The 16131-nt window shown below is 38.6% G+C and overlaps 1 long non-coding RNA gene and 1 other non-coding gene across 2 annotated transcripts; one reads left to right on the forward strand and one right to left on the reverse strand.

Moving 5' to 3' along the window:
• The first annotated feature begins 837 nt into the window (after positions 1-837).
• Positions 838-909, forward strand: Trnaa-ugc (transfer RNA alanine (anticodon UGC)). Its single transcript has one exon. It is a non-coding gene; the product is annotated as a tRNA-Ala (tRNA).
• Positions 910-4646: 3737 nt separating this feature from the next.
• LOC134820542 (uncharacterized) lies at positions 4647-6168 on the reverse strand. The gene is made up of 2 exons (XR_010160899.1): positions 5089-6168; positions 4647-4799 (listed from the first exon to the last, which is right to left on the reverse strand). It is a non-coding gene; the product is annotated as an uncharacterized LOC134820542 (long non-coding RNA).
• Between the last annotated feature and the right edge of the window lie 9963 nt (positions 6169-16131).

Consider the following 16131-nt stretch of genomic DNA (forward strand, 5'->3'; position numbering starts at 1 on the left):
GCCAACTGTAATGGCACGCCTTGATATAAGCTGTTTATCGACACTGTTAATAGTGAGATACGGTCCCAACAGTTTTATTCATCACTCAACGGGAATTAATGTTCGAAACTTCAGTGTTCCGCACATGGATGCTCTTTACTTTATTTACTATTTAATTATTTACCTTTACAAGAACGTTCGAATTGCGCTCTACACTTTGTTGTAAGTCCTATTGTACAAGACGCTTTTTTCAAGTCTCTGCGAAAATATCGGTTGGCCTTTTGTAACCTTGTACCTTTTGGAAGCGGCGAACGCCCTACCATTCAATTAGTTGCGGAGTGTTTTTTTTTGCTGCGCGCGACGAGAGGCCCAACACGAGGCCCTCTACTTTGGCGCCATAATCTTGCTAATTGATTGCTTACAGCATGTGTAACTTGTATATTCCCTACTGGCGCTTCTCTCTTTTTCATTCTCAACTTCACGTCACCTTCGGATTTGTCAGGCTTTTCAAAGATACTGGTCCTTTCCCCTATTCCCCATGTCGGAACAGTATCGTTATTAATAAGCGCGTGTATCGGCAACTTTTTAATCACAAAACTGTATATTGTTTAAGACCTGTTCCAATCACATATTATTTGTAAAGCTAACTTGTGCTAAGTGCCTACTGTTCACCCAGTATTTACTAATTATTATCATGTTTGTTATTTACATCATGTGGCATGTACCATACTGCTTCATACTAATCTTCTAGCTATTGTCATTGTTAATCAAATCACGACAACAATGAAGACTTTTCTCGTGTCGACAACCTGCTTTACAATTTGTTATTTTTGTGAGAATACTTTACAACTGATTATCGGGGATGTAGCTCAGCGGTAGAGCGTGTGCTTTGCATGTACAAGGTCCGGGGTTCGAGACCCCGCATCTCCACATTTTTATTTTACTAATAATTATCTAAAAAATAAGCGTTTATTTGGCCGCTATACTATTAGCAGCGTGACTTTTGTCATTGTTCTTTCAGTCAGAGTGATTACTGTCTGTTTAACATCTCTCTCTCTCTGGTTTGGTCAACGGTTTCTGGCCTCCTAGTGAAGAGGGAGGCCTTCTCGCCGTGCCCACAGAGTGTGACTCCTGCTAGCCATACTCCAGGACTCCCTAAGTATATACAAAAGCATAGAATAATAGATATCAAGGGGCGAGGGACTTCCGAGCATGGTCCACTGGATATGTGTCACTATCTGAGATAGTCCTGTGTGGATCTAATGTATGATTGTTTATGAGCCTTGGTGTATGTCCTAGGTGCTTATCCAAATAGATCGTCTCTGTCAAACCTTGATGACTTTTCCACAAATTTGATAATGTGGTCGAGTTTACTATTGATGAGTTCCTCAATTGTTAGGATGGGTTTACCAAATATCCTCAATCTAGTTGTCATCAGCTGGATGCATTCACATAGGAAGTGTTGTGATGTTTCTGCTTCCCCTGGGCAGTGTTCACAGTCTTGTGTTTCGAATTTGGCGTTGTTTGCTACCGTCTGGAAGTATGCTAGTGGGCTGTGTCCTGATAGTAGCCATGTTAGCCATCTGATGTGAGTACCTGTGATGTTGATTATCTTGTACCTGTTTTTGTTGAGGAAAAATGTTAGTGGGGTTTTTCCTTTGTCACTGAGTGCCACCTGTTTATACTTCTTGATATGGAGATTGAAGAGGTAATCTTTTATGTGGGTGTTGATTATGCCTTCCGAGAGTGGGAGGAAGGGTTCAGGTCCAATGGGGGTGCTGCTGGATCCCTCCCTTGCTAGTTCGTCAGCTAGTTCATTACCGTGTACTCCTTCATGTCCAGGAACCCACCTGAGTTCTACTTTGTGGGATGTACCTAATGTGTTAAGTTGGTCAGCAATGTCCAGCACTAGTCTGGAGCTGATGCTGGTGCTGGTTATCGCTAGGAGTGAGGCCTGGGAATCTGAGAAGAGATTTATGATTGATGTTGTACCTATATTTTCTTTGATCCAAATACTAGCCATGTGGAGAGCAAATAGCTCGCATTGGTAAACTGTTGCTAGTTTACCAAGTTGATAACTGACTCTGTGGAATTCCTGTGTTCCTTTGATGACACAGAATCCCGCACCTGTATTACCGCTTGCTTTCGATCCATCTGTGAAGATCTGCCAGATGTTAGGTGAGATTTCTTCGATGTAGCTAATCGCAGTTTTCCTGTCCTGGATAATTACCTTGAAGCGTCTGTCCAGCATGATAACCTTGGGAATGCTGTCAAGTAATACGCACCCTGTGTAATTAATGTTAGCTAGCATTTTCTCCGCGTTGTGGGCGTGAGATTTACAAAGTCCTATCTGGTTGTAGTTGTACTGTTTATTCCATGTTCCTTGTAATTTAAGCCTCAAGGCAGATTTGATTGCTAAGGATTTAAGTTTAAAACTGATAGGCTGGAGACTAGCCATAATTTCTAGGTTGGGAGTTGGAGTGCTTTTCAGTCCTCTAGTGATCATGAGGACTGATGATTGTAAGATGTATTGTGGCTACTATGAAAATCAACTCATTGAAAGAAAAATCGATTTAAAAGAAAGAAATATTAAGAGATGAATAAAAACCAGAAAAATGAAATTCAGAAGAAAGATATCAAAATAATTGATAAAAATATGAAAAGCTTTCCTCGGACGGTATCAGTTTCAACAAGGCAGTCAGGCAGTGTCTGGTCGTGTCTTGTAGAATACGTTATCATACGGATCATTTCTTTAGGATGTAGATGATGGTGTTACCTTCAGAAGCTGGGGTTTAAACAAAAGGATTAATCACTTCGCAGATGGAGTGGTCAGACCACTCCATCTGCGAAGTGATTAATCCAGAAGACTGGAGTTAGTATTTAGTAATTACATGTTAGTTGTTACAACAAAAGTTTAACGTACCGAAAACAGAGTCTTGGCCGGTTTCTCCTCCCAGTCCCGCCAGTCCGGCTTCTCGGTCTGGGACGGTCGGTGATTGTGACCTTGCAATTTTCAAAGTTAAATGTAGACATGACAGTGGTCTACTTTGTCGAATGCTTTTGCGTAGTCTGAGTAGATAGCATCAGTTTCAAAGTTTTCAAGTTGCCGAGTGTGTGCTCCTTTTCCGAAATCTTGTTGCTTTTTTGAGGTATTCTGCTTCCTTCCTGACAACTATTTACTAATATTTTGATCCGGGGATGTTAGGGATACTGATGTGTCCTGTTTGAAAAGATCAGTGTTATGAAATGTAGACATAGTTAACACTTGGTTTACAGATTATTTTCTCTGGGTATCATCTAGATATTAACATATATATGTCATTATATTATTATCAACTTGCAAAGGGTAATATGATAGAGGAGAATCGCTCTTACCTTTGGTATGAACATTAAGAAATCAACAAAGAATCCGCACAAATGTAACATTAATGCACGTTCAGACCCCAGACGTTATCCACCGTGCGGTAAATACTTTCCATTTCCCTACTTTTTCATTCCTTTTTATACTCCTGACACAGTCGCCGTTTGTTCTCTCCCATCAAGCATCATCTCTCGAACTTGGCTGAATGAGATACTGAGTGATTTCCGATCTTTTGGCTATTATCTTGTCATTTTCTGAGGTTTGTTTTATTAGATCAATTAACAACATAGATTAAAAAGTTATAACTGCAATTATTACTATACTGAACATATTCAGATACTCCGATATTGCTATATATAGCAATGTTTTTTTGTATCGACTCAAATATGACCTTACTATGACCTGCTGGTTCGCAGTGTTCCAATCATTGGAGACTGTGTTGACTATCTCCTGAAGCGCCTCTGTGTACAAAGCTGGATTAGCAAAGAAGTCGCTTGCAATTGTAGAGTTGCATGACGAACTTCATATCCTTATCCAGCTTTGGAGTGTACAGGCGCTTCGAAGACGCCAACCCCAGTCTACGTACGGTCTCGTACGGAACGTTCTCTCTAAAAAACTTGGTCAACGAAGCAAGTCCTTCCTTAGATTTCTCGATCTCTGGGTGAGCGCCATGTATGTATGTATGTATGTATTTTGACACGGGGCAGCGCTAGACCCCATGTAGTACCCTCAACCTACTTTTAGATTTGAAGGTCATAAAGGCGACAACAATGCCAAGAGGACAGCGCAAGCCGGTGAGCTGTACACTGGGCACGCGCGCGTAATAATAAAGCTCAAACAGGTAATAGACCCCGCGAGCATATAGAATCAGGATTTTACAGGATGTGGGCAGCCGGCCCTGTGAAGGTGATGGATGCGTGCAAATCTGAGGGCTTGAAGCGAGTGTATTGTGGAGCTAGCGTACTCTGATAAGTGAAGTAGCCCGAACCAGGTAGCTCACCTGCTCCGCATCGCGGGGGGCCGCTCCAGTTTACAGATGTACATGCGGAGATATGTCGACGCTCGTGAGTGAATGGGGAATAGCTGATTTGTGCGAAGGTAATGTGTGGGTTATGATGGTGCTGTTACTTTATAAGTTCTAAGCTTGTAGAATGTGTTGCAAAAACCATCCTAATTGAGGTTTATTGGTTGGCGTAAGTAGTGAACTAGTGGGGTTTGACGATGGAAGAGCGCTAAGATAATTTTGGGAATGTAGTATGGGCAGTGACAGATTCAAGGTTGATGGAGATAATTAAAACAACGAATATAACTGCAATTGTAAAAAGTAATAGCAAATATTTGTAAGTGAATCTCGATTGTTTGTGAATCCTCTTTATCGACACTAGGCAGAGTATGATGCTGAGGCGAAGTTCGGGACTGATCTGGTATCATCTTCCTTGAGTTTACTAATCAGATCAACCTGGAGTGATGGAACGTTTCAATTATGTGGATTTGTCGTAATCTCGTGGATTAGTCGTAAGCTCGCGCGCGCGCAGGCTCGCGCGCGCACTAAATTTTCTGTTTAAAAAATGACGACTATTAGGTTGCTACGTCCTTGAGTTGTATGGCGTTCGCGCGTTACGTTTAATGCGGGAAATTTGAAGGACGGATTTAACCGGTTTGAGTAACTGGATTTGATTGAAGTTGTGTTTGGTGGAGCAAGGCGGTAGGTTCGTTTTTTTAGGGGTGATTAGTGGGAGTGTTCTAACCTGGTGGTGGTGGAGGAACTGCTAATACCGGATGAAGGGGTACCCTGGAGGCAGTGATTGGATCTCTACTGGTTTGGAGAGTGGGAGTCCTTTATTTAGGTTGTTTGATGAATATCTGTGTCAAGTCGTCAATCTGGAATAACTCGAGTTTTAGTAATTTATAAAGTGGGCTGTAACATTGCGTTCCAGCCCTGAGAGGGAAAATAAACTAGTAAGAAGATGTAATTATTGGAAAATTGATGCAGATTACATTTATTGACTGATCAGAACAAGGAATAATGTTATGTGGAGTCCAACTTGTAGTTATTCATCTCATGTGATGGTTTAGCGAAGATTTCTGGATCGGAGTAGTATGATGCAGATATCAGATTTCGTAGTGCTGATCCATTGTGTCGATGTACTGCTGCTTAAACTGGTTTCCACGTATGTATGTCACAAGGGTAGCCGGGGTACTCGAATCCTAATTAGATCTCTAGCTTTGTGTTCGCCGTAGAGTGGAGAGTGGATATCCATGTGTAGGGTTGAAATTCCAAGGTTGCTGAAATGATGATGGTGTTAGAGAAAGACGCAAGGTGTAACATGCGTTACACCGTGGTAAGAAAGGCATTATGGTAGCAGAGAATGCATTATGACAGGAGAATGAGCGAAAGTAATGCAAATGAAAAAAAGGACCGAATTGACGAGGTGATTGAGTGAGTGAGATGCTGCATTGCTACTGGCTGACTCGCCAGCAACAATGCAAGTCCAAGAAGAAAGAAGGAGAGACACTGTCCGTTATCTGGGTGAGCCACCACCGACAGTGCTCCCACTTATGTGGGGCTGAGGGTGTTGGCTCCAAGAACCAGCCGTGAGCGAACAGCGCCTGTCCCCCTCTATGGTTAACTTGAGAGTAACAGGACTATGCCATTCTCCAGGCCAATCCGTTCAGTAACCAGCTGACCCAGCACCACCTCTGATGGAAGATGTGGTTCGGATTGGACTTCGCTAGGATTTGTCAGTTTTTCTGTAGACACTAATGCTCCCTCGAGGAAAGACATGAGCCCCGGCGAAACTGACCAAAAACGTGGCAGGGATTCTCACCCTACTGGGTGAGCGCCATCCCACACCCAAATAACTTTACTCCTCATTGATTCATGTACGCTGTCAGTACCACAGAACAACTGGATGAGATGATCTGACAGGTTTACGTTCAGTATACCTCCATCGGCACAGAGGCCACTCGCAACGAGTGTACGTTTCCTCAGTTTCTCCTGATCTTTGTCCGTGATCAGCGAGAATGGCAAAGGAAAGGTAAAATTGCTAGTGGTGAAGTAGCCTACCAGCTGTTCACATAACAATTTGTACCCTTCATCTACTCGGAGGAAAGGCTTAAGAGCGATCCCTTACCTCAGCTCCAGTACAGTCCAACTTGAGGATCATATTCTCGAAGTCCCTGATACAAATATTTTTCCATAAAAATGGTTAATGTATATACTTTGAAACACACAGAAAAGATTTTAACAAACCAGCAACTAAAAAACGTAGTCATGTTGACGTCACCACTCACCTGAAGCTTGATCCCGACTTGATGTTTATACATACGCAGCAAGCACCAGGTTGAAACCAGCTTTCTCTGCGACCATTTATTATATGCCGCCCGTCCAGCCATCTCTCTGTAAAGGGGGCCATGTTTAACCGCTTTCTGGTTCATTACATGTGCTCCGATGTTATGCACTAGTTTTGACAGAGGTTCTCCTCCCCACTTGGTCCCTGCTGGCATCCATCCCTTATGCTTCTCTGGGTACTCTTCCAGTGTATGTTTCAGGATGAGTTCAATTATGTCTTTGTCGAACTTGCCTGAGTGAGATACCGAGTGATTTCCGATCTTCTGGCTATTAGTATTTAGTATTATCTTCATTAACCTCATTTTCTGAGGTTTGTTTTATTAGATCAATTACATTTTTGTATATATTATACGGAAAACTAATCGATATTTTTAAATTTTTGGCACTTAGAATAAAAAGTTATAACTGCAATTATTACTGAATATATTCAGAAGTTCAGATATTCTGATATTGCTTCAGTATAGTTGTATATATAGTCGGTTGTCACTACATTATCTAGAAATCAGAAATGTACATAATCTTCTGTTGTTCAAACCACATAAACCTGTCGGTCCACCGATCCATCACTTGTCCACCACCAATCTGTATATTAAACTGTGGGTAAAAAGAAGAATAATAAAATTGCTGGCATCAAAAGGAATTTAGGCATTTACGTTGGAGTTAAATACGTTACATTTATTTACAAGATCTAACCTTAAAAATACTTAACAATTACAAAATCATTTAACCATTACATTATAATTCAAATGTCTTTTGGTTTGTGGGAAGGCGCTCCTTGGCACTGCTAGTTCTGCGGCTCCGGTCTCCCCTTCCTGCTGACTTCTCCTACTTGTTAGTGGTGGTAGTCCTTCCGCTGTCGAAATGACTGGCCCCTGCAGTGTTCTCAGCAATGTGCAGATAATCTATCCGTATTTTTCGTATTATAACTTCAACGCAGTTTTTTAATTGAATGATTGTTAACGAAGAAGTCTTCATGTGATAATATGAAGTATCTCAAATCAGTCCAATTTTTTTTCGAACTTAATCTGACTTCCTGGTCATCTTCTATTTATTATATTAAGCAGTCTAGACCTGCTTGTTGAAAATATGTAATTGACTTAAATAGATACATTTTTACACGAAGCACCTTGTCATTATTGACAGTTGCCCAAGTGCCCTTGATTTTTCATTTGAATCAATGATTTTTCTGCAAGTATAGAGAAAAATTTCCAAACACCTGACTGACGTTCACGCTCATTCTCAACCATGGCCGCTAAAATAATGAAATGTTAACTTGTTAAATACGCTTTACAAATACGCTTGGTCAAAGAAGAGGACATTAAAGTATTTAGGGTCTAAAGTATAGTACCAGTAAAATAAGAATTAATTTCAGTCAAAATCAAATATTAGAAAGAAAAAAATGTCAACAGAAAAAAAGGTATCAAGTTAATTGATAAAAGATGTAAAAGAAAATAGGAGAACAGATTTTATAATACGTAAGAAAGAAAATATTTTTATCATAATGATACAAAAATAAATAAATACTTACAGTCCTTCCATCGAGTTGTTTAGCGGTTCTTTTCAGTCTTCTATCCCAAATGTTAAATGTGTTCATTTTGAGCTCAAACGGAACATTTGAAGTTATTGAAATTTTAATGTATCTATCCATTTTTTTATAGTTTTCAGATTTTATTACCCTTCATTAATCAACCTTATTGTTATTAACTTTACTAGAATAACTAGAAATGGAGGAAGACGTCTTCCTCCATTTCCTTTTTCTCCACTGCTTCTGATTGACCTGGTAATTTAATGTATAGTATACTCGAACACTGGGGTTACTGGTTAAACGCCCGTTCCTCTATACTAAAAGCTGTCTGGGTGGTGGATACACTTGACTTAGCTAGTCCTCTAATCAGAGGCTGAAAGGTATTGGTCAGAATTATACATAATAACTAATATCATACATCATAATATAATCAATAATACATAACAGCTGTCCAGTGTCCTCCTTTTCCGTCCCCCTTCTCTTCTCTCCGCTTCTTGAGGTCCCTGCCACTGATAACTGATGTTATTGAGAGGAAACTCAGACAGTTAGTTAAGAAATGAAATCCAGTATCATGTGCTAAACCTGTAATGCAGGAATAGTGAAATATAAACAATAATAATAATCTAACAATACAAAATATACATAATATAACACAGTAACTACAGGGTGGTAATGCTCTTAAAAGTATGTACATACCTCGTTTAGCTTTGTAGTCACAAAAAGGACAGGCAATTCTTCGTGGAGGGTGCACTCTTTTGACGTGTCGATTAAGACTTAAGTGCCGCTTTCGTTCTGTGCTCCTTTTGACAAGTCTCACAATAGAACACAACATCGTTTCCGTGGAGACGTAGCTTGTGCTGAAATAATGTTGCAATCTATGATTCTCGAAAATTATTCTACCAAGCAAAGAATTAAACATGTCAATAGTTGGGTTAACTTATTTTAATCGCTGTTATGTACAACTATTTTTCTGATAAAAACTAAAAATTGTTTTAAGAGCCTATCAGAGAGCATAAAAATGTCCCGCTCAAGAAGTTTTAACCATAAAACTTCATTGCACTACACTCTTACATTATTACAACTACACAATCTATGATAATGTTAACTAGTCAAAAGTCTCTATATTAGTCAATAGACAATAATAATGATAACTAGAATGATAACTGATATTATCTCTATATTAGTCCCATTAGTCAACTATAAATATACGATATGAGAGTGTTGATTCAAAAATTACGATCAGAGTAAGAGGTTAGGCTTTTAAGTAGTTGCTCGGACTTATCTAGGAAAATATGTTTAACCGTGTTGTATCAGATTAATTACCGATGAAGCGAGATTCACACTTCGGTTCAGCTCTGTAGTCATGATAGCAAAAACACAAAACCGTAAACAGCAGGGTTAATTACCTCACCATCAATCCACGTATTTATACCCGTTCCTGTTAATTTAATGAAACGAAAAGTTTTATTGAATTAACAGCGTGAACTTTAATGGCTTTTTAGTTTTCAGATTTTATTACCCTTCATTAATCAACCTTATTGTTATTAACTTTACTAGAATAACTCCTAGATAAATATCTCTACTCGAATACTGGGGTTACTGGTTAAACGCCCGTTCTTCTATACTAAAAGCTGTCTGGGTGGTGGATACACTTGACTTAGCTAGTCCTCTAATCAGAGGCTGAAAGGTATTGGTCAGAATTATACATAATAACTAATATCATACATCATAATATAATCAATAATACATAACAGCTGTCCAGTGTCCTCCTTTTCCGTCCCCCTTCTCTTCTCTCTGCTTCTTGAGGCCCCTGCCACTGATAACTGATGTTATTGAGAGGAAATATATAAGTAACTTAGACGGTAAGTTAAGAGTTGAAATCCAGTATCATGTGCTAAACCTGTAAATTGTAATGCAGGAATAGTGAAATATAAATAATAATAATAATCTAACAATAACTATTATTACTACTATTAAAAAATATTCAGAACTCAATAGAACTACTGCTTCTACTTTCTCTCCTGAGGTTATGCCTAGCGTTCCTGCAAAATGTTTGTGCAACCCTGTCATCAGGATCTTGAATCCCCATTGATCTAAGCAGGTCCTTCCATTCCTGGTAGTTCCTTCTTTTACTTGGATTGCTGACGATGTTTTCATGCAGGAACTTCGTCCCTGTCTCCCCATCGTTAACCCGTAAGGGGTTGCACCAGGGGCGGTGGTAAATAGTGAAATATAAATAATAAAAATAATCTAACAATACAAATATATAATATAACACGAATCGTCAGGCAAAGTTATTTTTCTTACTGTAGCCCAAGCAAGTCCGGTCACCTCTCCTTTTCACAAGGTATTTTCCCTCAGTTTTACTTTTACTACAGGCGGTACTACTTATTATCATCAGGCTCTCCATTATATCTCCGCATGAATATTTCCAAGCCATGCTATACATTCGGGGAATATCACGAAGTTTAACACCCATTAGATAAACATTTATTGCTGGGTGTGTTTCTTGATCACTGTTTCTGCTCTTCACCGTGTTTCATTGGCATTGAAGTCATATTTTTGCTTTATTAACGTTATTTAAAAAAAACTATATTGGCCCTCAAGTTGTCTTTTTCTTACAGTGTCATAGAAACTCTAAAGGGCTTCGGATCGATGATATTGCGTAATAGATCATAGGTATTATAGGTATTTGTCTCCATTGCATTGTGCTCTATTCGGGATAGTTCAATGGCCCCTTCTGCCGAGTAAGGTAGTTTCTTATTTCCTCCGGCGTGTTAAATTCGGAGGGAATCCTATCCTCTTCTTCCTTTTCTTCATCGATTCGTTCCTCCCCGAAGACGAGCCTACCTCGCTCTGTTTCATCTTCCAATTTTTGTAAAAAGACCAATTGTATAGACTAAAAACTGAGTTACCAATTACATACGTTTATAATTTGCAAAATCCTAGTTTTTAAGATTCATAGCTGAAATCAGATTTTGATTCAAGTCATGAATCCGTTAGTTTAAATAATTTACATCTAACAGTTTCGGGTCCTTCCAATAGGCCACGAAGTTCTTAAAGTTTCTGGTGGCCCGTCCTTAACCTCCCGTATCGTTAGCCGGTCATGCATCGCACCGGTACTAGCTAGGTGACCGGTTAAATGAGCTATCTCCTATCAGAGGAGTCCTCTGTCCTCTGAAAAAGTCATAGGGTGTAAGCACTTGTTTCGTGAAAACGCATGATATTCAAATGTCACTGAAGAATTGAATCAGAAGAAACCTATGCAAATATTTGGTTAAAAAAAAGAAAAGAATTTTATGTGAAAAGAAAAACTACTATAACGAGAAAGAAAGGAGGACAGAGCTCTGTGCTTGTCGATATGCATAAAAAGGTCCTCAGATCCGGGGATTGCATAGTCTGCAGTTATTTTCATAGATTTAAAATACACTTACCTTATCCTGTTATTCATTGACTACGTTATAAATGTTATTTATATCATCTTTTCAATTCCATTGTCATCTCCGGTGGTGTGGGAAACTAGCGGCTAATTCAGATTGTCTGGCATATTCTGGATTGAGTGTGCCATTTTCAGTGAATAGCTTTTCTGGTAGCTTGATAAGGTGGTACACCACATTTATCCGACATTCTTTAAATTAGAACATGATAGCTGTTCCACGTCATAGAATGATTCAACATGGTCACACCTTGCCATAGAAAATAGCAGGGTAACTGATTTGTAGTCAGCGATTTGGAAGTCAATTCTGATAAAAAATTGGATAAATATAAAAATGAAAATGAAAAGAACTCAATTTTTATGAACCTATACGTTTTTAAAAGCATTTCTGTACGCATACACAGTAAATGCCAGGGAAAGTCATCAAGATAATCGGTTGAAAAGGATTTATTCAAAAGATATATGAAAAAGAATCTAGTAAAAAAAAAGAAATGTTAATAAATTTCACAGAAGAATTGAAACAGAAGAAAGCTATGAAAATATTTGGTAAAAAAAGAAAAGATTTTTACAAGAAAAGAAAAACTATTATAACGAGAAAGAAAGAAAGAACTTTTTATCACAATTACATAAACAGCACGGTCCATTTGTAGAGCTCTACACGGATCCGATACGACTTAGCTTCTTTAATTAAGATAAAGTAATCATTTTCCATAATCCAAGTTAATAATATTAGTTAGAGTCCATAGTTCATATGCTGAAACAGTTCTAGTTGTACACAATTGTGTGAAGTAGCTCTGTACGTTTCTGAAACTAAGCTTTTTAAATAGCGATTATAAATGATAATCTATCTTACCTCAAATACAACATTCATTGTAACTGCCCGATTTTCGGTAGTGTATTGAAATTCAGTATTCTTAAGTTGCAGGTTTATTAAGACGCAATGAAACGCAAGGTATATGCCCTCTTGAGAAGCCTTTAAATTTCTACTTTATATTTGTATCGAGCATTTCCAACTGCTGTCCAGTGAACGTCACACTCGCCTCGTGATCGTAGATGATCACCGTTATGGTTTTCTGGAAGTCTTGTCCTGTAAACTGAAGTATGTTACATAACACACATGACACACGTGACACGAGTGTGTTTATCCCTATTTTCTACAATATACCTTATCCTTAGCGGGTCTATTTTAAGGGGACAAAACGATATGCTAGACGTCATGTGAACTGAACTTACTAAAAGTCTAAGTGAGGGATAGTCTTAAAAAATATCGTTGAAACCTAATCTTTCTCAAAAACAAAATCCGCTGTGTTCATTCTTCTCTATTGCGCTCTATCCTGAGCAATATACCTTAAATAATTTAAGTCCTGCAAATTATTCAAACGAATATCTCGGACACTTAGGCTTTCGCCGATACTGGAACAAAGATTTGTTCTCGGGATACCCATGAATTGCACCTTTCATGAATAAATGAAGCTTCTTGCTGGGTTTCTTTGTAAATCGCCGTTTAAAACTACAAAATCTTGTAAAACTACACAATCTATGATAATGATAACTAGTCAAAAGTCTCTATATTAGTCAATAGACAATTATAATGATAACTAGAATGAGGGGAAAAAACGATATGCTTGACATGTGAACTGAACTTACTAAAAGTCTAAGTGAGGGATAGTCCTAAAAAATATCGTTGAAACCTAATCTTTCTCAAAAACAAAATCCGCTGTGTTCATTCTTCTCTATTGCGCTCTATCCTGAGCAATATACCTTAAATAATTTAAGTCCTGCAAATTATTCAAACGAATATCTCGGACACTTAGGCTTTCGCCGATACTGGAACAAAGATTTGTTCTCGGGATGCCCATGAATTGCACCTTTCATGAATAAATGAAGCTTCTTACTCGGTTTCTTTGTAAATCGCCGTTTAAAACTACAAAATCTTGTAAAACTACACAATCTATGATAATGATAACTATTCAAAATCTCTATATTAGTCAATAGACAATTATAATGATAACTAGAATGATAACTGGTATTATCTCTATATTAGTCCCATTAGTCAATAGCTTACCAAAATACCGACTGCCGACTCACACGAACCATACTCCACAAAACCATCCATACATTCACTCCGCATAACCTACCTGATCTTACACTAATTCTTACGGTATTTTACTCATCCAAATCACAATATCCTAACCAAATGTTAACTACGCCAGAACTGCTGCTGAACATGCTTACCACATTACACTACAGGAGTAGTGCATTCTGTTCCGTGTGTTTATTTCAACCCAAATGGGAACCACTACTGATTCAGAGTCGGTTACCAATGGTAATTAAGGCTTGATAAGGGGTTGTCACCTCTGAAAACCTCTATTTTCATGACGCAGACCTGTTCTGGAGAAGTCCTCTTACAATCTTGACTTTTTGTGGTCACACCCTGCCATAGAAAAGTAGAAAATAGCAGGGTAACTGATTTGAAGTCAGCGATTTGGATAACAAGTCAATTCTGATGAAAAATTGGATGAATATAAAAATGAATATGAAAAGAACTCAATTTTTATGAACCAATACATTATTAAAAGCATTTCCGTACGCATTCACAGTAAATGCCAGGGAAAGTCAAAATTTCTGGTGGCCGTCCCCCGGTCCTTAACTTCCCGTATCATTAGCCGGTAATGCATCGCCCCGGTGCTGGCTAGGTGGCCGGCCGAATGAGCTACCTCCTCTGTCCTCTGAAAAAGTCATAGGGTGTAAGTGCTTGTTTCGTAAAAACGCACGATATTCAAATTTCACAGAAGAATTGAAACAGAAGAAAACTATGAAAATATTTGGTAAAAAAAGAAAAGATTTTTACAAGAAAAGAAAAACTATTATAACGAGAAAGAAAGAAACAACTTTTTATCACAATTACATAAACAGCACGGTCCATTTGTAGAGCTCTACACGGATCCGATACGACTTAGCTCTTCTTTAATTAAGATAAAGTGATAATTTTCCATAATCCAAGTTAATAATATTAGTTAGAGTCCATAGTTCATATATGCTGAAACAGTTCTAGTTGTACACAATTGTGTGAAGTTACTCTGTCCGTTTCTGAAACTTAGCTTTTTAAATAGCGATTAAAAATGAGAATCTATCTAACCTCAACCACTATCGCCTCAAATATGCACAGCACAAACGCACTTATGAGCACAACCTCAGACACATAGAATCACTCATAACCCCTCAATATTTTCAGAAACTAGCACACCTCAACACCAAAAAATCTTCATACACCCACAGAAAACAACTCCTTACTCACCAAAAGAAGTTCGCGGTACTACTCTCAGAATACGACACCCCCTTCCTCTCACCCTACGACACTCTTAAAACGCTCGACATACCCTCTCCCACATTTCATGGACCTCTACTCAAGACCTCACCTACCCCCAAGAAAGACACCAATGCCAAAATAGTGATCAACCTCTCTGGACAGACCCTCTCCACAGCTGAAACTGACGTCCTCTCCCTTGGACTGAAGTTCGTCCCGACACCCACCTCAGATCCTACCCCCGACCTGGCTCCCCTCAAACGCAAGGTATATGCCCTCTTGAGAAGCGTTTAAATTTCTACTTTATCTTTGTATCGAGCATTTCCAACTGCTGTCCAGTGAACGTCACACTCGCCTCGTGATCATAGATGATCACCGTTATGGTTTTCTGGAAGTCTTGTCCTGTAAACTGAAGTATTTTACATAACACACAGGACACACTTGTGACACGAGTGTGTTTATCTCTATCTTCTACAATATACCTCATCCTCAGCGGGTCTATTTTAAGGGGACACAAAATATGGTAATTTAGAAATATATTACACTTGAGGTTCTCTGGTTTTATAGACAAACGTTTGGTGTTAACCGTGTTTCCTGCCACTGAAAACAGTCTTTCGACAGATGTTGATTGTTGATGCTGGTGGAGCAGACAGATAATTTCTCGCAAGAGGTGATAGAAGGTGAAATTCATCTTTGCTTGCTGCCCTGAAGTTTGACAGTGGGTCCCTTGTCTAAAATATACCTTATCCTCAGCGGGTTAAGACGTGTGAACTGCTCATGTCTATAGACACAGTGCTTAGTATCACAGTCTCTCCTTTCTTTTCTTCTCACATTCTGTTACAACCTATTAATAACTTAAATGTCTGTTTAGTGCTTTAATGAGGACACCTTTTCTTTACCCATAATCCTTTATCTTGCATATTTCTTCTTTTTACTCAATTCTCTTCTTACTCTTCTTTTCGCATAATCACAAAAATTGAAATTTATTGAAAACTTTAATTTAATATCGATAATTGGTCTGGCCGTAAATGATTGTAAATGAATGAGCACAGTCCAGAAATATCTGTGACAAGAGGAACTTAACTGCTACTCGTGAGTCGTGTTTCTTCTCAACGCATTTGCAATATGTCTTTATTTATTATTTCAGCAATTTTTTTAAACGGTGGGATCA

The sequence above is a fragment of the Bolinopsis microptera genome, chromosome 9 (genome assembly GCF_026151205.1).
Source record: "Bolinopsis microptera isolate Bmic1 chromosome 9, MBARI_Bmic_1.0, whole genome shotgun sequence".
NCBI classification, from domain to species: Eukaryota; Metazoa; Ctenophora; class Tentaculata; order Lobata; family Bolinopsidae; genus Bolinopsis; species Bolinopsis microptera.